General features: G+C 42.8%; 1 pseudogene; it reads left to right on the top strand.

Moving 5' to 3' along the window:
- LOC129019891 (small ribosomal subunit protein eS10-like) overlaps window positions 1-21,559 on the top strand; it is a 482,677-nt pseudogene that overhangs the window by 138,700 nt on the left and 322,418 nt on the right.

Below are 21,559 nucleotides of genomic sequence, written 5' to 3' on the forward strand. Positions count from 1 at the left end.
CAGAGTGTTTTCCAACTTGTTTCCATTCTCCCCGTCACTTTCAGGTACACCAATCAGACGTAGATTTGGTCTTTTTACATAGTCCCACATTTCTTGGAGGCTTTGCTCATTTCTTTTTATTCTTTTTTCTCTAAACTTCCCTTCTCGCTTCATTTCATTCATTTCATCTTCCAGGGCTGATACCCTTTCTTCCATTTGATCGCATCAACTCCTGAGGCTTCTGCATTCTTCACGTAGTTCTCGAGCCTTGGTTTTCAGCTCCATCAGCTCCTTTAAGCACTTCTCTGTATTGGTTATTCTAGTTATACATTCTTCTAAATTTTTTTCAAAGTTTTCAACTTCTTTGCCTTTGGTTTGAATATCCTCCCGTAGCTCGGAGTAATTTGATCGTCTGAAGCCTTCTTCTCTCAGCTCGTCAAAGTCATTCTCCGTCCAGCTTTGTTCCGTTGCTGGTGAGGAACTGCGTTCCTTTGGAGGAGGAGAGGTACTCTGGTTTTTAGAGTTTCCAGTTTTTCTGCTCTGTTTTTTCCCCATCTTTGTGGTTTTATCTACTTTTGGTCTTTGATGATGGTGATGTACAGATGGGTTTTTGGTGTGGATGTCCTTTCTGTTAGTTTTCCTTCTAACAGACAGAACCCTCAGCTGCAGGTCTGTTGGAGTACCTGGCCGGCCGTGTGAGGTGTCAGTCTGCCCCTGCTGGGGGGTGCCTCCCAGTTAGGCTGCTCGGGGGTCAGGGGTCAGGGACCCACTTGAGGAGGCAGTCAGCCCGTTCTCAGATCTCCAGCTGCGTGCTGGGAGAACCACTGCTCTCCTCACAGCTGTCAGACAGGGACATTTAAGTCTGCAGAGGTTACTGCTGTCTTTTTGTTTGTCTGTGTCCTGCCCCCAGAGGTGGAGCCTACAGAGGCAGGCAGGCCTCCTTGAGCTGTGGTGGGCTCCACCCAGTTCAAGCTTCCAGGCTGCTTTGTTTACCTAAGCGAGCCTGGGCAATGGCGGGCGCCCCTCCCCCAGCCTCGCTGCCGACTTGCTGTTTGATCTCAGACTGCTGTGCTAGCAATCGGCAAGACTCCGTGGGCGTAGGACCCTCTGAGCCAGGTGCGGGCTATACTCTCCTGGGGCACCGTTTCCTAAGCCCGTCGGAAAAGCACAGTATTCGGGTGGGAGTGGCCCGATTTTCCAGGTGCCATCTGTCACCCCTGGAAGGGGAACTCCCTGACCCCTTGCGCTTCCCGAGTGAGGCAATGCCTCGCCCCTGCTTCGGCTGGCGCACGGTGCGCTCACTGACTGACCTGTGCCCACTGTCTGGCACTCCCTAGTGAGATGAACACGGTACCTCAGATGGAAATGCAGAAATCACCCGTCTTCTGCGTCACTCGCGCTGGGAGCTGTAGACCGGAGCTGTTCCTATTCGGCCATCTTGGCTCCTTCCCCTTTTCCTTTATAAATTATCCAGCCTCAGGTATTCTTTATAGCAACACAAAAGGGACAAGCACTTTTTATATCTTGCCCCACTGTGTTATAGCATTTCATGTGTGACATAAAGAATTCTTAGCCTCCTAGGTTTTTTTTTCTGAATATCCACAGAATTCTTTCCATAACATCAAATACCAGGAATTTATTGGGGTATCTGTTAATTATTCAATATAAACACAGCCTTCTAATTGTTGGGCTGTTTCTGTCTGCAGATTCAAATTTCATTGTATTTCAGGAATTTCACCTTGAATTGTATCTTTGAAAATTTGTTTTCATGTTCCATTCATTTTTTAACCCATGCAAGGCATTTAGTGTTATAGATATTTGATCTCTTCCCTACCACCCCCTCCCATCCCCCTCTTTTTCTCTATCTCTGTCTTCCATCTTTTACTTTTTGTTCTTTTCCATCTGACATGCTCATTTTTTCTTCTCAAAACCATCCTTTGAATTCCTTCAGTGGTGTCTCATCTCCCTTTTGCTGCTTCTATCATGACCTTTGATTTTGGTCTCTTTTTGTGTGTCTCTCTCTGAGATTCTGAGGCTCTGCCTATTCCGTTTTTATTCTCATTTGCTTCTAATTTGTTTCCAAGACTCTGTCTACTCCCTTTTCACTCTCATTTGTTACTAATTTATTTCTGAGGCTTTACCCACTCACTTTTAATTCCCGTCTAACCTAATGTATTATCAGTTCTTCCTTAAAGCCTTATATTGCTTCTTTAAATTCTCATTTCAGAGAAAGAATATTGTCTTTAATTGATTCCTTAGAAATAACTTTGTTCATGGTTTTTGGCTGCATTGTGGTATATAATATTTCCAGTTCTCATCTTCATAAATCGTATTCTGTTCTTCTTCTTTCATTTCAGCATCATTTTAAAGGCCCCCAGCTGGCTCCACCCTTTTTAAATAGCATTGTTCCTCACGTTTTTGGACTAGAATTTTGGGCAAAGTTCTGGGGAAAGGGAAGAGGAATGTGCTAAACAAATGGGAAGATTGGGTTTCAGCCTGTTATCTTTAGGATTTTTCTCAGCTGGACTTGGCCTGTGGGTTATCTGGTCCAGCATAGCGGGACATCTTCCAGGCTCACAAGGAGGCTGTGCATTTTACAGAACATTTTAATGTGATTATTTTACCTTGACTTATCTTCACCAGGCAGCTTTGGGCAAAGACGGCCAGGTAGCTTTTATCTTATTGACTCTTCCTTCTATCCTATGCCATGATTGAAACATGATGTAGGCTTCCAAAACCAGGCCATGAACTTTGATCTTAACTTTCTAAGCATGGGATAGACACATTTCCTTTCAACGTGTGCCACCCATCCACTTTGGATAACTATGAGCTGGGTCCACTCTGCCTGAGTCACACATAGATGGACACCTTCTCTTGGAGTTCCCAAATACCTCCATCCACTTCTCATACACTTGGCTATCTTCCTGCATCTACTGTGATCCAGGGTTATAGGGGATCTGTAGTTTCATCAAAGATAACATTTGTTTGTTTCTTCTTCTCTTGTTTGCCTTGGATTGATTTCATAAAGGAAATGAGACAAAAACATACTTATACTACCATTTGAAAAGAAAAGATAAATTCTTTCTTTCAAATTCATTCCTTTTTGTTTCTTTCCAATGAATCTCTTGGGGTGAGGGGAGGACTGAAGAGAATGTCCAATCTACTCAAATCCAAAAAGTCACAGGTATAAGGCACGAAAATTTTACCAGTATAATGATGGCAGTTTTAATGCTATGTAAGGACAGACAATGCAAAAATACTATTAATGAGGATGAGGAGCTACAGGGACAAATCTGATGAGGAGCTACAGGGACAAATCTGATGAGGAACTGTAATTCTATTAGAGGGATGTATATAGTCATCATTTTTTTCTTTAATCCAAAACAATTAGATTGCTTATATAGACAGCCACATTCAATTCTAAGCTATTTGATTGAAATGCACCAGAGGATGCAGAGATATATATATCCTTTTAGCTTAATTTCCATTTTATCATTTTATTCTTTCCCTCCCATTTTATCAGTGCTATGGAGTACATTTTTCCCACTTGAGCTCAACATGCTATTGTGCAGAAAGCCTTCTCTTGTGAGTTCCCAAAATGTTGGCCCAGATGAGTGCAGCAGACATTTGGCCCAGGTGAGCATAGGAGATATTTACATGAAATATTAGGGAGCATCCATCTGGGCTATGTGACTTAGGCTGGCAATACACGAAATAGGATTCCAATTTGTTGTATAAATCACCCTCAGAGCCCCCAATAGTGAACACATAGGGGTTTCTTTTCATTTTCATGATGCTTAATATAATCTTTAAAAATAATTAAAATTAGGTGAAGTGTGTAGATTTCTGAGAGATTACAGAAAGACATTAGTTTTGATACCTCTTGCTTGTAGCATTTGACCGATGTAAACAAACTAAAAGGTTTAAAAAGAACAGGGATTCTTCCCAGTAGTATAGTGCAATGGGTAGGGAAAAAAGTTCAAAATTGATAAATAGACCAATATTATTCTCAAAACTCATACCACTGTGATTGGGAAAAAATGAATACATATTACTTAGTCACTTCATGTTAGTATATACTTATATTAAAACAACAAAAAGGAAATTATAGGAAAAAAAGTCATACATTTAAAGGATGGGAGAAAATCCTAGGTTTACTCAGAACTCAAGATCCCATTGGGATGAATGTTGTTCTTTCCTCGGATTGTTCCTTCATTTCATTCATTCACTTATGTACGCATTTATTTATTTAGAGATGGGGTCTATTTCTGTATTGATTGATTGATTGATTGATTGATGGAGTGTTGCTCTGTTGCCAGGCTGGAGTATAGTGGCACAATCGTAGCTCACTGCAGCCTTGAACTGCTGGGCTCAAGTGATGCTCCTGCATCAGCCTCCTGAGTAGCTGGGACTACAGGTGTTTGCCACCATGCCCCGTGAATTTTTAAGTTTTTTTGTACGGATTGGGTCTCCCTATGTTGCCCATGCTGGCCTTAAACTTTTCAGCTCAGCGATCTTCTGCCCTGGCCTCCCAAAGTGCTGGGATTACAGGTATGTCCCTTCATTTCTAATGAAGGAAGGTTTTCCTTTGAGTATCTCACAACAGATATTTTTAAAAGAAAGGCAGATTTGAAGCAACCATCAACAAGGTTTATTTGAAAATTAATCTGATATTTACAAGTGCATTATATAACAGAAATGTTACAGACTGAATTGTGCCACACCTACCCCAAAACTCTTATGTTGAAATCCTAACACCCAGTACCCGGAATGTGATTGTATTTGGAGATGGGTCATTAAGGAGGAAATTAAAGTAAAATGAGGTCACATGGGTGGGCCTTAATCCAATAGGACTGGTGTCCTTATAAGAAGAGGAGATGAGGACACAGACACACACAGAGAGATGACCCTGTGAGGATACAGGGGGAAGACACCATCTACAAGCCCAGGAGAGAGGCCTCAGGAGGCACCGTCCCTGCTGACACCTTGATCTCAGACCTCTAGCTTCTAGAATTGTAAACAATTTCTGCTGCTTAAGCATTCCCATATGTGGGACTTTGTTGTGGCTGCCTGAGCAGCCTAATGAGAGTGCAAAGACTTTCTTTAAATGATGTATAACAATGTTAGTTTGGAAATGACTATCCAGTGTTGAGTTCAAAACTTTATCTTTATGGGTGCTGCTATGAGTGTCTAATTTGTGGGCATAATATTGACGTTCTTCGGGAGAAATGCAGACTCCAATCAGTGCAGAAAATGGCACAGAATAATCTTTAAAAATGCCCTCCATGCCATAACATGGTTGGGTTAGGAGGAGGAATACTAACCATTCCAATCCTAAAACACAGAATTTTGGGTTTCTTACTGTGAGTTCACCACCTCTGACCTTCAGAGGTAAGGGACCATCACACAGACATCTGCCATTTTCAGATAACTCTCTATCCAAACAAAGGCTGAAAATTCAGCATGGAGGAACTCTTCCAGCACCCATGGTCAGCCCCTTGGCCTGCATCCCCACCCTGGGCACTGGTGTGGGGGTGGGATTCTTTATGAACTTCGGCCCCAATTCTGCTTCCCCTGGAAAGCTGGAACCACACAACATCACCCTCATATGCAGACCCTCATGTCTGTGCCCCTGTGCCTACCTGGAGCTGGGGGTCTGCTCTAGGAGCTGGTTCAGGTCAGGATACTCCCGTCCAATCTGTGCCCACCATAGAAAAGAGCCAGCCAAGTGCCTGCTACTGCAGGGCTCTTCACACATGGAAAAGCTGTCCTGGGGAAGTGTCCCAGGAAAGGGAAGGGGGACAAAAAAAGGTCGCAGTGATTTGGCTCCAGACACTGGACACACTTCACTGGAGAGTACATGCCATGCTTCTCTCCAAACCTGATCTTGCTACATTTGTGCTGCCCACAGTAGGGGTGCCACTGAGTTTTCAAAGACAGCAGGCCCTGAATTGTGCAAGGAAAATAAGTGCTTGAATTTTGTAGCATGGATGCAGTGTTCTACTTTTAAGAATGGTACTAGGGTCCTCTGATATTCAAGAAAGGCCCCCGACAGCTCAGATGGTAGCTTTCTAATCCTGTCTTCCCATATGCACATTTACCTCCTCCACCCAAGAATTGAATAACAGACATGAGTGCTCGGGGCATCATGTTGTCTACTGTCATCCCCTTCCAAAGACCCCCTCTCCCCATCTCTTGACAGCCCTCTTCTTAGCTCCCTCTTGCTTTCTGGCCTGTTACACTCAACCTCTCCAGTGTCCTAACAAATACCCACTCAAACCCACTTCCTCTCCTGCTGTGCTTCTTCAAAAGTGCTTTGCTTCTCATCCTCCCCTTCTTTCCTTGCCCTCTTCCCTGCTTCTCTCTTCAATGCACTTCTCAGCTACAAAGGAGGAAGCGATCTGATTAAACAGGTGATGAGCAGAGTCACGTTCTGAGGGCATTTGCATTTTTAAAAGGAGATTAATGACCACATCTGACAATGTCACCCTGGAATCTTATGCAGAATGACAGGGGAGTGGGGATGAGCTCCGTTCAGGGCAGGAAGTGAGAGTTTGGATCTGAAGTACTTTTCAGATGCTGAAGTCATAGGAGCTTGCAGTTGCTTCCTGGGTGGAGCCATAAACAAACATCTCTTCTGCTGAGTGGGGTCTGAGAAGATAGAGGGAACAGTGACCCAGGAGCTCTGGAATTATCTGGCTGTGTTACACTTGCAGGACTACACAAATTTAAGTGAAAAAACCATGCTTTTCGTCCACCTGGCTGACCTCTTAGCCTGCTCTCCTCTTATTGTTCCCTCGAAGGCATCATTTTTTGAAAGAGAAATGTAAACTCTGTCCATCTCATCCCCTTTGGAAGAAAGTTAAGATTCCTTTCTGAGCTCTTTCATCATCTGGAGTTTAAAAGCTTCCCCTCTTCTGTTAACTCTCTTTGAATCCCTCATGTCACACCAAACTTCAAAAGAGACAAATACTTTAGCATGACTTCCTGCAGGCTCTGTTTTGCCCTGTAGTGACAGCCCCATGTCTTGGCTTTCCTGATTGGAAAAACTTCTCAAGCTTTCTACATTCATGATCTCCGCTTCTTCAGTGCAACCTTCTCCAGTTTGTCTCTGATCTCCAATGGTCCCTGCATTAATCCTGTCCAAGCCACAGGTGACCCTCATATCATCTCAGCGTCTACTTCCCAGTCTCTCTCTTTTTTTTTTTTTTTGAGACAGGAGTCTCACTCTGTTACCCAGGTTTGTCTCAAACCGTTGGGCTGAAAAGATCCTCCGGCCTCATCTTACTGAGTAGCAGTAGGGGTGTGAGCCCTTCTGCTTGGTCTCCAGTCCTTTGCTTTTCTTTTTTGACCTATACAACATTTGGTGGTTGATGTCCATGTTCATGTAATTGTCTTCTCTGGATTCTCAGGGCCACCATGCATTCCCTTCTCCCTCTTTTCATTTATTATCTTTTCATCTAGTAAGACCCATCTTCCCCTAAAGATGTATATTTTCCTCAAAGCAAGGATTGGCTTACCTTCACAAACTGAGTCTCCAATGACAACATAAACTGAAATGCAATATAAATCATGGACAGATGTGAGCTCATCTTCTACTTCCTGTGTCCTTTGCTGGTTCTTCTCACCAACATCTCGTATTGCTAAGTAAGCCAGTGATGTTAATTTAGAAAATGGACGGAGTCCATTAATTCATTTGGCATGCTCCAAAGTCCTCACCTGAGATCTATCTACTCTCCAAATTACACTTGTTAGACATACAGGAAGATCCTTTTCACATGAGTTAATTAGGGCGAATACATGTAAGTGTTGGTAAGAAGTACTAGAAACACTGGAATTTGTGAGATTTCATTGGAGAACCAACTTCCACCCAGCCCTTCACATTGTTCTCTTTTGGTAGTTTCTTGTCATTTCCTCCTTTTATTATCAGTAGAGCTGCTGTGAACATGCACGTACAAGTTTCTGGGTGGACATATGTTTTCATTTTTGTGGGGGGGAGTAGACATCAAAGAGTAGAAATGCTGGGTTGTATGATGAATCTGTGTTCTAAATTTTCAGAAACTGGACTTCTATCCCTGCCTGATTTCACCTTCCACGCCATTTCTGTAGTGAGGTCTACTCCTTGGCCTTACAAGACCTGAATTAAGTTAGGTGCCCAGAGTGGTTCTGTCATCGACTCTGTTCTTTCCCTTGCTAGCCTGTGTAATAATTGGCAATCAGACCTTTACGTGAGCAATGGTTTCATACGTCTCCCCAACTATATTACAAGTTCCACGGGGGCAGGGGTATGTCTATCTCCTTGGCCTCTGTATCTGAGATGCCTGGCAGATGGCTGTGAACACTAGTCACCCTCCATGAACACTGGGAGACAAACAAGGGAGTCAGTAGAGTTACTTTTTTGCTTTTTTACCCCCAGAACTCTTAGAATATGATTTGAGCTATTCCTTCAAGGAAGTCCTGGGGCAGGTAATCATTCATAGATGACATGAGGGAGTGCACAGCACATGAGTTTGCAGGAAAATGCAAACCCCACATTGAAATTTGATCCCCAATGTTGGAGATGGGGATTTACAGGCATGTGTTTGGGTCATGGGGGTGGATCCCTCATGAATGGCTTGGTGCTGCCTTCATGGTAATGAGTGGGTTCTCTATTCAATCTTGCAAGAGCTGATTGTTAGAAAGAGCCTGGCACCATCCTCTCCTCTTTCTCTTGCTTCTTCTCTCACCATGTCATCTGTGCACACAACAGCTCCCATTCCCATTCCACCATGAGTGGAAGCTCCCTGAGGCCTCACCAGAAGCAGATGCTGGTGCAATGCTTCTTGTACAGCCTGCAGAACTGTGAGCCAAATAAACCTCTTTTATTTATAAATTATCCAGCCTCACTCAGGTATTCCTTTATAGCAATGCAAAACTGACTAAGACAGGGTATCAGGAGACCTAGCTTTGCCTGAATCTGAGAACTTCATCAGGCATCTTGGAACAATTTAGCCCACAGGTCCAAGGCTGATTTTTGTCACAGTGAAGTTCAGGTAGTAAGAATTCTCACTGGTGGCTGTTGAGGGTGGTGGTGATGGGGATGGGTCATATGGAGAATTAGCAGTGGGAGACTAGAAATTAAAGTGGAGAAAGGGAAGAATTAAAAGTCAAAAACAGTGTGAGGGAGGAAAGCAACAGATATAACACCTCAGATCTTTATCCTTGAGAGGCCTTAAAAAATCTACTTAATAATAATCAGATGCTATTCTATAAGAACTTTGAGACTAGGCATGTGATGACTTTTAGGAACCTGCACTGTGGCTGAAAATGCATGCAAATCTAGCTGACTCAGATCCAGTCTTAACTGGCTCATAACTTGCTTCATAAACACGACTGTACGTTAGCAAGGAAGTGAGAATAACAGCACATCACATAGGCATGAAAAGTATTTGCAAACAGCAGTTCTCAAAAATGACGTTTTGCAGTGTTTTCCAGAAGCAGATTCAGAAAACTGAAGACCAAAGTAATGAGGGAGCCATCTCATGCCTAGATGAGCAGAAGCATACCAAAGGCTTAGTATTTCCCTAAGTAGTAGGCACCTCAAACTTATTTAAGGAAAATACTCTTCTTGATGAAACAGATACTGCAGTTGAAGCAGGAATGTGTTTGGTGTGCTGCCTGAAATAGCATGGGTAGATGTTCAAGCATGTTAGGACTCACTGGCCCTAGGAAAGACCCGCAAGTATCTGGTCTACACCAGGAAAGTGACAATGAAACACCAAACACCTTTTCTCCTCTAATTACCAAGAAAAGTATTTCTTTCCTAATGGTTGATGAAAATAATGTTGGGAATGATGAAGTTTTCTGGAGTGTGAAATGGATATGTCTTATAAGTTTAATCCACAGCTTCACCACTTCATAAGTGGATAATCGAATTGTGCCTCAGGTTCCTCAGACTTGGGGATATTAAGAGTACCCTCAGTCACCACAAGATGGGTACCAACATAAGAAAAGAGTGTAGCAAAGGCCCAGGGGCGCATGTTCTTAAAGTGCCTAGTGTGGGATTAGAATGACAAGTGGTAGATGACTTACTTGTGCAGAAATTTAGAGTTATTGTGTGATTTTCAAATGATCATCGGTGCTTTCCATATGCTGTCCAGACTGGGGTGCTGCAGCTAGAAAGGGAAGAAGGTTTCCATATTTCCTGAGACTGGAGTCACATCCTCTCACAAATGCACTCACCTGTTAACCAGTGTACTTCTGGGAATTGCAAATGCATGAAATGGCACCCATTCTAGACTAGTCACGGCAGTGTTGGCGATGGCCACAGACCGGGAACGACCCTGATGTTTATCTGTAGGGAACTGGGTCATGAGCCATGATCCACATCATGGATACTGTGCAGCTGTGGCAAAGAATGAGGTGTCCTTCTGTCTGTGCACCGGGAAAAGTTTCCAAGATACACCACACAGTGAGAAAAACAAGAGGCAGAACAATGCACGGTGTGCTAGCTCTTACATTACAAAGGAAGAAATGTAAAATTAGTTTACAAATGGCCAATAAGCACATGAAAAGATGCTCAACATCACTAATCATTAGGAAAATAAAAATCACTACTACAGTGAGATACCACCTTACATCCATTACGATGGTTGTTCTCAAAAAAAAAAAAAAAAAGACAAAAGAAAAGTGTTGGCAAGGAGGAATTGGAATGCTTGTGTAGTGTTTGTGGCTATGTAATATGGTGCAACCACTGTGGTCGTTTCTCAAAAAATTAATCATAGACTTACCACAAGATACAGCAATTCAGCTTTTGGTGTATTCCAAAAAGAACAGAAAGCAGGGGTTCTGGCAGATATTTGCATGTCTTTGTTCATAGCAGCATTATTTACAATAGTTAAAATTTGGAAACAAGCCCAGTGTCCATCCATCCTTGAATGAATAAACAAAACGTGGTCTATACATACAAACGAATGTGATTCAGCCGTAACAAGAAAGGTGGTTCTGATGCATGCTTCAACATGATTAAGCCTTGAGTTCTTTCTTCTAAGTGAAATAATCAGACTCAAAAAGACAAATATTACATGATTCCAGTTAACAGAGGTGCCTAATGTCATGAAATGCATAGACAGAAAATGAAAAGGTGGTTGTCAGCGGCTGGAGGGAGGGGGAAAGAGGAGTTGGTGTTTAATGGGTACAGAATTCCAGTTGGGGAATATGAAAAAGTTCTGGGTGGGGATGAACAGTGGTGGTGGTTGAACAACAACTTAAATTTACTTCCTGCCACTGGATGTACACTTAAAAGTGGTTAAAATGGGCCGGGTGAGGTGGCTCACATCTAATCCCAGCACTTTGGGAGGTCGAGGTGGGTGGATCACTAGGTCAGGAGATCGAGACCATCCTGGCTAACATGATGAAATCCCCTCTCTACTAAAAGTACAAAAAATTAGCCAGGCGTGGTGGCATGCACCTGTAGTCCCAGCTACTCAAGAGGCTGAAGCAGGAGAAGACGTTGAACCCGGGAGGTGGAGGCTGCAGTGAGCTGAGATCATGCCATTGCATTCCAGCCTAGGTGACAGAACAAGACCCCTTCTCAAAAAAAAAAAAAAAGAAGAAGAAAAGAAAAAAAGTGGTTAAAATGGTGAATTCTATGTTATATATATTTTACCATAATTTACAATAATTCCTATTGTTTTGCATGAAACAGCTGTAGAAAGCTTTGCAGGTCATGAATAGCACAGCTGGCCACTGGGGTTGGCATGGGGCTAGGACTTGGGTGCATAGGGAACAGGGATGAGACACAGGCTCTTCATGCCTGCACACATATATGGATACACACAGATGCAAATTTCTGAGCCATCTAAATACAACACCTATTCAAAAAATCAAACAGAAAAAGGAAATGTAATGGAGCTGAAGGATGAGGGTAGGTGGGGCGGCTGCTCAGGAGGACAATGGAGGCCACATCACCCAAACTTTGAGGCCTCTCTTAGCAGCTGGAAGCACATCCTGGGGACTTGGGAGCTCTGGAAAGATGAGCAGGAGAGGGCCATGGCCAGAGGAGGCCTGAAAAAGATCATCTCTGCCACAGAGAAGAAGCTGGCTCGGATGCTGGTGGCCACTGTGGAGACAGGGAGACCCGGGGAGACAACTGTATTCATTCAAGGAGGAATGGGTGGTGATGCAAACTTGGGTGGAGGCCACAGGGTGCAGAAGACAGGACACAGCAGAAAGAGATGTAGGACATGGAAGGGACAGAAAGGAGTGACCACCGGACGTAAAGGGGCAAGGAAAGTGGAAGCATGAGAACATCTGCTGGGCATCTGACTTAGGGGTCGGGTGCCCAGGGTGCCCTTCCCTAAGGGAGAACCCAGGACAGGAGCAGATTCAGAGAAAACCGCCCAGCTCACTCCAGCAAGAAGCAGAAAAGGGACTGGTTCAAGGACAGCGTAGGAAGGTCACCAAGCTCCAAGGGCCCTCATGAGTCCGGCTTGGAGGCCACAGGGCCCAGGGCATGGACCAAACCACAGGCACAGGACAGCTCTGGTCAAGATCTTCTGGCTACTGCAGGAGGCAGAAACCACACCCTGCATCCTGCACTGCTGAGGCTGGCCCCGGAGTCCAGAAGCTTCTGCAGCAGAAGCTTCTGTCCCCCATCCCCACTCAAAAAAGTAAAACAAAAACAAAAAGCAAATCGGTGCCATGCACCCTCTGCTTCCTGGTGCTGTTCAGGATCCTGAGTCTTTCACGGGAGCACCTGATGGGGAAAGCCTGGACCCGTGTCGGTGTCCCTCCTGCAAGGACTGCTGGGAAAATGAACTTTCCGCCTTCCTCCTTGGGAAGGCAGAACATTCCTCATGTGTACTGGTGGCATTTAAAAACTGCAGGGCGGCCACAGAACATGCACCGTGTTCCACCAAGAGAGTTTCCGGCGGGATGTCCCGGTGCAGACGCCCGTCCCAAGGTGAGTATTTGAGCTGAGGAACTGAGAAGCTGGTTTCTGCCTAGAGTTAGAAATCCGACAGGCATCAGCACATGGAAGGGAGGAAAGCTAGGATGCCTTGAGGGTGGGAGATCAGATGAACCAGGAGAGGCAGGGCCCGGGAGGAACCCCGGGGAGCAGCCTCCTTTAAATCCTTGGGGGAAGTAGCTTCAGAGAAGGTGGGGTAGCTTGGGTGGGGGGTGCCGGAAAAATATAATTAAGAAACAAATTTCTGCTCAGCCCAGAAACCCCCCTCACATCCGTAGAAGTAAAAGAAACCTGTCTTATGATTAAATAAGCATTAAGGCAAAATGTGATGCAATCTGCTGAGAGATGACAAAGACAGAAAGAAATCCCACCGTTGTATCCAATCAAGCAGGTGCAACCCATTACACACGTGGTCTCCAGACAGACAGTGACTAGTTCGCAGTTGAGAGGACTCAATGGCACCATTTGTCACACGTAGTTTATCCTAAATTCACCCAGCAACTGGGTTGATTCTCTGTGTGGTTAATTGGCTTCATCCACAGGAAAAACAAACCTCTCTTATCTATGACAGGAGGTAGTTTTACATCTGTTCTAAAAACTAAATGCTCTCAAAGTCCAGCCTAGGCAACATAGCGAGATCCTATTTCCACACACACAATAACAATAATAAATTTGCTGGGCATATTGGGGTGTGCCTGTAGTCCCAGCTACTCAGGAGGCTAAGGAGGGAGGATCACCTGAGCCCAGGAAGTTAAGGCTGCAGTAAGCTTGGATGGCAGCACTGCACTCCAGCCTGAGTGACAGAGGGAGATTCTGTCAATTAATGAATGAATGAATAAATGAATGAATAGAAAATGCTCTGAGTGAAAAGAGGAGAGTCACTTTATCTTTTTGCAACAGGCTAAACAAAATTTTTAAGAATGTATATTTGCCTCACAGAGATTATTCCAGGAAAGGAAGTGGCCCTCAGTGTCAAAGGATGCAAAACTAATCTGTGAGTTCCTGGCAGGTTTAGCAATAAAGGAGGATGTTGCTGGTCTCAGTACAAGCAATGTTAGAGAAAGGGGAAGATGGAAGTGGACATGGACGAGTGAGTGGAAGGTGACAAATGGAAGCAAAAAAATGTATCCAGACCATTGAAGATGCTTGACCGAGAAGAAAGAGGCGGTGGAGGGAATGGAAGCCCGAGGAAGTCATTTATTGCAATAAGAGGCCTCAGAGCACGTGTAGGGTGTGGGGCGGAGCCCATGCAGAGGGGCTGTGGAAGGCTGGCAGGGTGCAGGTGGCCCCACTCTCCATCACCCTGAGGAGTATGTGGTCAGAGTTATAGCTCAGTCTGTTTCTGGGATCAGGTAAGAGGTCAGCGTCCGGAGAAGAGAGGCGGATTTCACATCCTGCAGACCTCCGCCGCGCCCTCTGTCCCTCTCGACTGCTTTTTCTCCATCTCTATTGTTTGGCTCACATTTGTGTCATGTTTCCATTTCTCCCTTCCCCTCTTTTCTCTTTTCTCCTCTCTTTTTCTTAACCCTTGTACCTTTGGAAATCCCACTAATAGAATTTAAACAGCTTTTCAAGTTGGTTTTTTGTTTCCAGAAATTGACTTTAGACTCTCCATGAATAATGTGGAAATCAAACGAGTATAAGCTGGTTCATGTCTCTGCAAATAAACAAAATCTACATTCCAATGCTTTCTTCTTCCAGAGTAGTCCACATTTGATTTTTTTTTTTAATTACTGTCACTTGCAATAGATTTTTAAATCTTGTAACCTGGTTACACAAATACCATGGGGCATAAGCCTTACTTCCTGTAAGAGGAAACCAGGCTTGACTAGCCTCATGCTGGCTTTGAAGAAGTAAAATCACGGGTTGATAAATTTGCATAGGGTAAATATCAAAGGTCAAATGTAAACAATAGGTGGTAGACGGAATACCCCAAATTATAAAAAACAAACTGTTTAAGCCACAACAGAATTATCGTAGAAATAAACCACGGTCCTTCCTGCTAAAATATTCCACTTAGAATTGTAAAATATTTTTCTCAATAACTCCTGGAAGAGCCTATTAAGAAATTAATGAGGCTGGGTGCGGTGGCTCACACCTCTAATTCCAGCACTTTTGGAGGCTGAGAGGGGCAGATCTCTTGAGATTAGGAGTTTGAGACTAGCCCGGCCAATACGGTGAAACTCCGTCTCTACTAAAAATACAAAACTTACCCAGGCATGGAGACAGGCGCCTGTAATCCCAGCTACGCGGGAGGCTGAGGCAGGAGAATCACTTGAACCCAGGAGGTGGAGTTTGCAGTGAGCCAAGATGGCACCACTGCACTCCATCCTGGACGACAGAGTGAAACTCCATCTCAACCAAAAAAAAAAAAAAAAAGAAATTAGCGAATGTAAGAGCATCTATGTTCCAAATGCAGTGTATTATTTTATGCAGGCTTTCACAAGCTCCAAAAGGTTCACCGTGCAGAACTGGAGGTTCTAGAGAAAGACCATCCCTCCTCCTGCAGGTAACTCTTGATTCAGTAAGCAGCACTTGGCTTATCCCTGGGCTTAGTGGAGTTCGAATACCTGACCATAAGACACCAAGGGCTTTGGGACCTGAATGGCAAATCATGTCCTGGTGACATCTGAGTTACCTGGGGCATGCACAGCAGCCTCCAGCATCCCAGGGAGAGCTGTGTAAGGGGTCAGGCTAAAGCAGGTCCCAGGGCACCAGTGACCCAGTGGGTGACTCAGACTTCCATGGCACCTGCTCCTTCTGTTTCTCCCTCCGCCATATATATGAGCTCATGGGAAACGCTGTGACCTCTTACAGAGGAGGAAAGTGCATGGACTTCCAGCTTCTAGAACTGGGATACAATAAACTCCTGTTGCTTATCTACTCCTCTGCAGTATTTTGTCATGGCAGCCCTAGCATGCCATGGAATTTTTACCATTTTCAAATGGGGACACTGAAGCTCAGAGAAGTGATGCTATTTCCTGATGGATAAGAGGTGATATATTTGAGTCCTCAGACCAACTCTGAAGTAGCAAGGTTGTAGTCTTAAGAGTCAAACTTGGCTGGGCGTGGTGGCTCAAGCCTGTAATCCCAGCATTTTGGGAGGCTGAGGTGGGTGGATCACCTGATGTCAGGAGTTCGAGACCGGCCTGGCCAACATGGTGAAACCCCATCTCTACTAAAAATACAAAAATTAGCCAGGCATGGTGGTGCGTGCCTGTAATCCCAGCTACTTGGGAGGCTGAGGAAGAAGAATCACTTGAACCCAGGAGGCAGAAGTTGCAGTGAGCCGAGATTGTGCCATTGCACTCCAGCCTGGGGGACAAGAGTGAGAGTTCATCTCAAAAAAAAAAAAAAAAAAAGAGTCAACCTTGAGCCAGGCATGGTGACTCATGCCTGTAATCTGAGCACTTTGGGAAGCCGATGAAGTCAGGAGTTCAAGACCAGCCTGGGCAACATCCTAATACCCTGTCTCTACCAAAAATTAAAAAATTAGCTGGGTATGGTGGCTCATGCCTGTAATCCCAGCTATTTGGGAGGCTGAGGCACAAGAATGGCATGAACCCAGGAGGTGGAGCTTGCAGTTAGCCAAGATTGTGCCATTGCACTCCAGTCTGGAGTGCCAAAAAAAAAAAAAATCCATCTCAAAAAAAAAAAACACAAAAAGAATAAATATGGGGCCTCATGACTGTATATTACTGGGCTTCTGACCTAGACTGAAAGATCAGGGAAGACTTTCCTGAAGAGAAAGTGAGCTATCATGGGCCCACTGTACTCCAGCCTGGGCAACATAATGAGGCTCTGTCTCAAGAAAAACATGCAGAATAAAACCACAATAAGGTACCACTACATAACTATTAGAATGGCTAAGATTAAAAAGAGTGACCACACCAAGTGTTGGCAAGGATGTGCAGGCACTGGAATGCTCACGCTGCTGGTGGGAATGTAAGGTGGTACAACCACTATGGAAAGCAGTCTGGCAGCTTCTAAAAATTTTAGCATACACCCACCATGCCCCTCGGCAATTCCATTGCATTCCCACATTATTTTTAGTTAAAGGAAAATCAAGTGGAATGATCTTTAAAGCATTTTTGCCTGACAAATCAATGAAATGTGGATAGCAGCTCAACATTCCCTGGCCAGTCTTCACGGGGCATATGTGGCCTTGTGGCCCCCAGGAAATATGGCTCTTTCCACCAGTGCTAAGTCCACTCTCTCCATCAATCCTAAGATGTTAGTTCCACAGCACTGCCAGCATTGGGCTTTGTCTCTTTCCTTCTTTCTTTGTCTTTTTTGAGAGGGGGTCTTGCTCTGTCATCCAGGCTGAAGTGCAGTGATGTAATGTTGGTTGTAATAGCTCCCATTTCATTTTTAATTGATCTTATTTGGCTCTTCTCTCTTCTTTTCTTGGTTAATTTTGCCAATGGTCTATCAATTTTATTTATTTTTCCCAAAAATCAGCTTTACATTTTAATTATATTTTGTATTATTTTGTTTCAATTTCAGTTAGTTCTACTCTGATCTTGGTTATTTTCTTTCTTCTGCTGGGTTTGGGTTTGGTGTGTTCTTGTTTCTTGTTTCTTGAGTTTCTAGAAATGTAACCTTAGATTGTCTATTTGTGCTCTTTCAGTCTTTTTCATGTAGGCATTTAAGGCTCTAAACTTTTAGCATGCTCTTTGCTGTATTCCAGATGTTTTGATAGGGTGCATCACTATTGTTCAGTTCAAAGAATTTTTAAATTTCCATCTTGATTTCATATTTGACCCAATGATCTTTCAGGAGCAAGTTATTTAATTTCCATGTGTTTGCATGGTTTTGAAGGTTCCTTTTGGAGTTGATTTCCAGTTTTATTCTACCGTTGTCTGAGATAGTACTTCATATAATTTTAATTTTCTTAAATTTATTGAGACTTGTTTTGTGGCCTATCATATGGCCTATCTTTTTTTTTTCTTTTTTTTTTATTATCACTATACTTTAGGTTTTATGGTACATGTGCGCAATGTGCAGGTTAGTTACATATGTATACATGTGCCATTCTGGTGCGCTGCACCCACTAACTCGTCATCTAGCATTAGGCATATCTCCCAATGCTATCCCTCCCCCCTCCCCCCACCCCACAACAGTCCCCAAAGTGTGATGTTCCCCTTCCTGTGTCCATGTGTTCTCATTGTTCAATTCCCACCTATGAGTGAGAATATGCGGTGTTTCGTTTTTTGTTCTTGCGATAGTTTACTGAGAATGATGACTTCCAGTTTCATCCATCTCCCTATGAAGGACATGAATTCATCATTTTTTATGGATGCATAGTATTCCATGGTGTATATGTGCCACATTTTCTTAATCCAGTCTATCATTGTTGGACATTTGGGTTGGTTCCAAGTCTTTGCTATTGTGAATAATGCCGCAATAAACATACATGTGCATGTGCCTGTCTTGAAGAAAATTCCATGTGCTGATGAACAGAAAGTATATTTTGTGGTTATTGGGTAGAATATTCTGTAAATATCTCAAGTCTATTTGCTCTATCACATAGGTTAAATCCATTGTTTCTTCCTTGACTTTCTGTCTTGATGACCTGTCTAGTGCTGTCAGTGGAGTACTGAAGTCTCTCACAATTATCGTGTTACTGTTTATCTCATTTCTTAGGTCCAGTAGTAATAGTTATATAAATTTTGGAGCTCCAGTGTTAGGTGCATATATATTTAGGATTGTGATATTTTCCTGTTGGACAAGTCCTTTTATTAATATATAATGTCCCTCTTTGTCTTTTTTAACTGCTGTTGCTTTAAAGTTAGTTTTTTTGACATAAGAATAGTTACTCCTGCTCACTTTTGTGGCCATTTGCATGGGGTGTCTTTTTCTACCCTTTTACCTTAAGTTTATGTGACACTTTATGGTTAGGGGAGTCTCTTGAGGGCAGCAGATACTTGCTTGGTGAATTATTATCAATTCTGCAATTCTGTATCTTTTAAGTGGAGCATTTAGGCCACTTACATTCAATGTTATTATTGAGATATGAGGTACTGTTCCATTCAGCCTGCTATTTGTTGCCTGAATACCTTGGTTTTATTCATTTATTTGTTGTATTTTTGTTTTATAGGTCCTGTGAGATTCATGCTCAAAGAGGGTCTGTTTTGATGTGTTTCCAGGATTTGTTTCAAGATTTGGAGCTCCTTTTAGCAGTTATTGTGGTGCTGGCTTGGTAGTGGCAAATTCTCTCAGCATTTGTTTGTCTGAAAAAGACTGTTATCTTTCCTTTACTTATGAACTTTAGTTTTGCTGGATACAAAATTCTTGGCTGATAATTTTTTTTTTTTTCCTGAGACGGAGTCTTGCTCTGTCACCCAGGCTGGAGCGCAGTGGCATGATCTCGGCTCACTGCAACCTCCACCTCCTGGATTCACACCATTCTCCTGCCTCAGCCTCCTGGGTAGCTGAGATTACAGGCGCCTACCACCAGGCTCAGCTAATTGTTTTTGTATTTTTAGTAGAGACAGGGTTTCACTATGTTAGCCAGGATGGTCTCGATCTCCTGACCTTGTGATCCGCCCACCTCGGCCTCCCAAAGTGCTGGGACTACAGGCGTGAGCCACCACGCCTGGCCTGATAATTTTTTTTTCAGGAGGCTGCAGATAGGTATGTATGCTCATTTGAGGTGTTCTTCCGTTATTGAAGATTACTAAAATCACATGCGTTGAAAAGCATTTGGGATTATTTACTTAATTGATGAGTACTCATTTGTTTTTATATTAATTTTATACCATTTATAAACAATATATAAACATAGGTATGGGCATATACATATGTGAGATGTGATACAACAGAGAACATACACATGTGCACATAAAGATAGAGGGAGACAGAAATACTTCAGATTTTTGATTTTAAAACTTTATGAATGAACACATAAAACTCACTGTTAAAAAAAAAGTTGGATTTAAATTGTGCTTTTGTAAATAGAAAAAGTTAACATCTATCTGAGGAAGCCCTTGCTGAGTTTTAGAGAAAGTAGGTAGTAAATTTGTATCTCAAAGCACACACACACACACACACACACACACACACACACACACACACACACACACACACACAGAGACACAGACAGAGAGGGAATTTGGGTGTGTTCAAGGAAGATTAAAAGTAGATGCCAAGGTAACACAAAAATGATAGAAATTTATAACAGGATTTTATAAGGAGACCAATTTTATTTACATACATAGCTTTTATTTTGGTCTCTGTTTTCCAGCTGTACTCCAGGAAACACACTACACAGGCTCCCTTCTTAAGTGCTGGTGGGCCACTGCACATGCAGACAGCCCACTTTAAGGGAAGAATCAGGGGAGAAGAGATGCAGACCCCAGAATTATGCCAACATACAAAAGCCTAAGTCAAAGGTCAAACCACACACTTGAAATCTCATCGCCTGTTTGGCCCTGTTTTAAGTATTCTTTACTTTCTTTAATTTCTGCTCTAAAGCTTTTAAATAAACTTTCACTCTTGCTCTAAAATTTGCCTCAGTCTCTTCTTCTGCCTTATGACACTTAGTTGAATTCTTTCTTCTGAAGAAGCAAGAATTGAGGCTGCTGCAGACGTCTACGGATTTGCTGCCATTAATATACTTTAGTGCCATTATACATGGTAGAATATATATATTCTTATATTTATACATATATACAAAATTTATGTATTCATAGAGGCCTTGAATCTACATTCTTGCTGCACTTTATGTAAACAATCCAGGTATAAGACTAAAACTTATTTTGGAAATACATTAGTCCCATATGATTTCTATTTCATAAAAATGGGAGACAGGAGGGGGAAAATTATTTTTCAGAAGAAAACAACAGAACAACGGCTATTAAATTTTAGATCTGTTCATTTTTTTTTTGAATTTTGTTATTTACCTACAATTTGGACTGAATCCTAAATTTTTTCCTGGCTACAAATTTCAAAACTAATGGTTTCAGAATTTTCTTCCATTTTTCTTCCATTTTGGTATATTATAAATTAAAGCTGTGCTTTTAAAATTTTTATCATTTTTTTATTACACTTTTAAGTTCTGGGATACATGTGCAGAACCTGCAGGTTTGTTACATAGGTATACACGTGCCATGGTGTTTTGCTGCACCGATTATCCCATCATCTACATTAGGTATGTCTCCTAATGCTATCCCTCTCCTAGTCCACCACCCATTAACAGGCCCCAGTGTATGATGTTCCCCTCCCTGTGTCCATGTGTTCTCATTGTTCAACTCCCACTTATGAGTGAGAACATGTGGTGTTTGGTTTTCTGTTCCCGTGTTAGCTTGCTGAGAATGGTGGTTTCCAGTTTCATCCATGTCCCTGCAAAGGACATGAACTCATCCTTTTTTATGGCTGCATGGAATTCCATGGTGTATATGTACCACATTTTCTTTATCCAGTCTGTCATTGATAGGCATTTGGGTTGGTTCCAAGTCTTTGCTATTGTGAATAGTGCTGCAATAAACATATGTGTGCATGTGTCTTTATAGTAGAATGATCTATAATCCTTTGGGTATATACCCAGTAATGGGATTACTGGGTCAAATGGTATTTCTTATTCTAAATCCTTGAGGAATTGCCACACTGTCTTTCACAATGGTTGAACTA

Source organism: Pongo pygmaeus, chromosome 20 (assembly GCF_028885625.2).
Source record: "Pongo pygmaeus isolate AG05252 chromosome 20, NHGRI_mPonPyg2-v2.0_pri, whole genome shotgun sequence".
Lineage (NCBI taxonomy): Eukaryota > Metazoa > Chordata > Mammalia > Primates > Hominidae > Pongo > Pongo pygmaeus.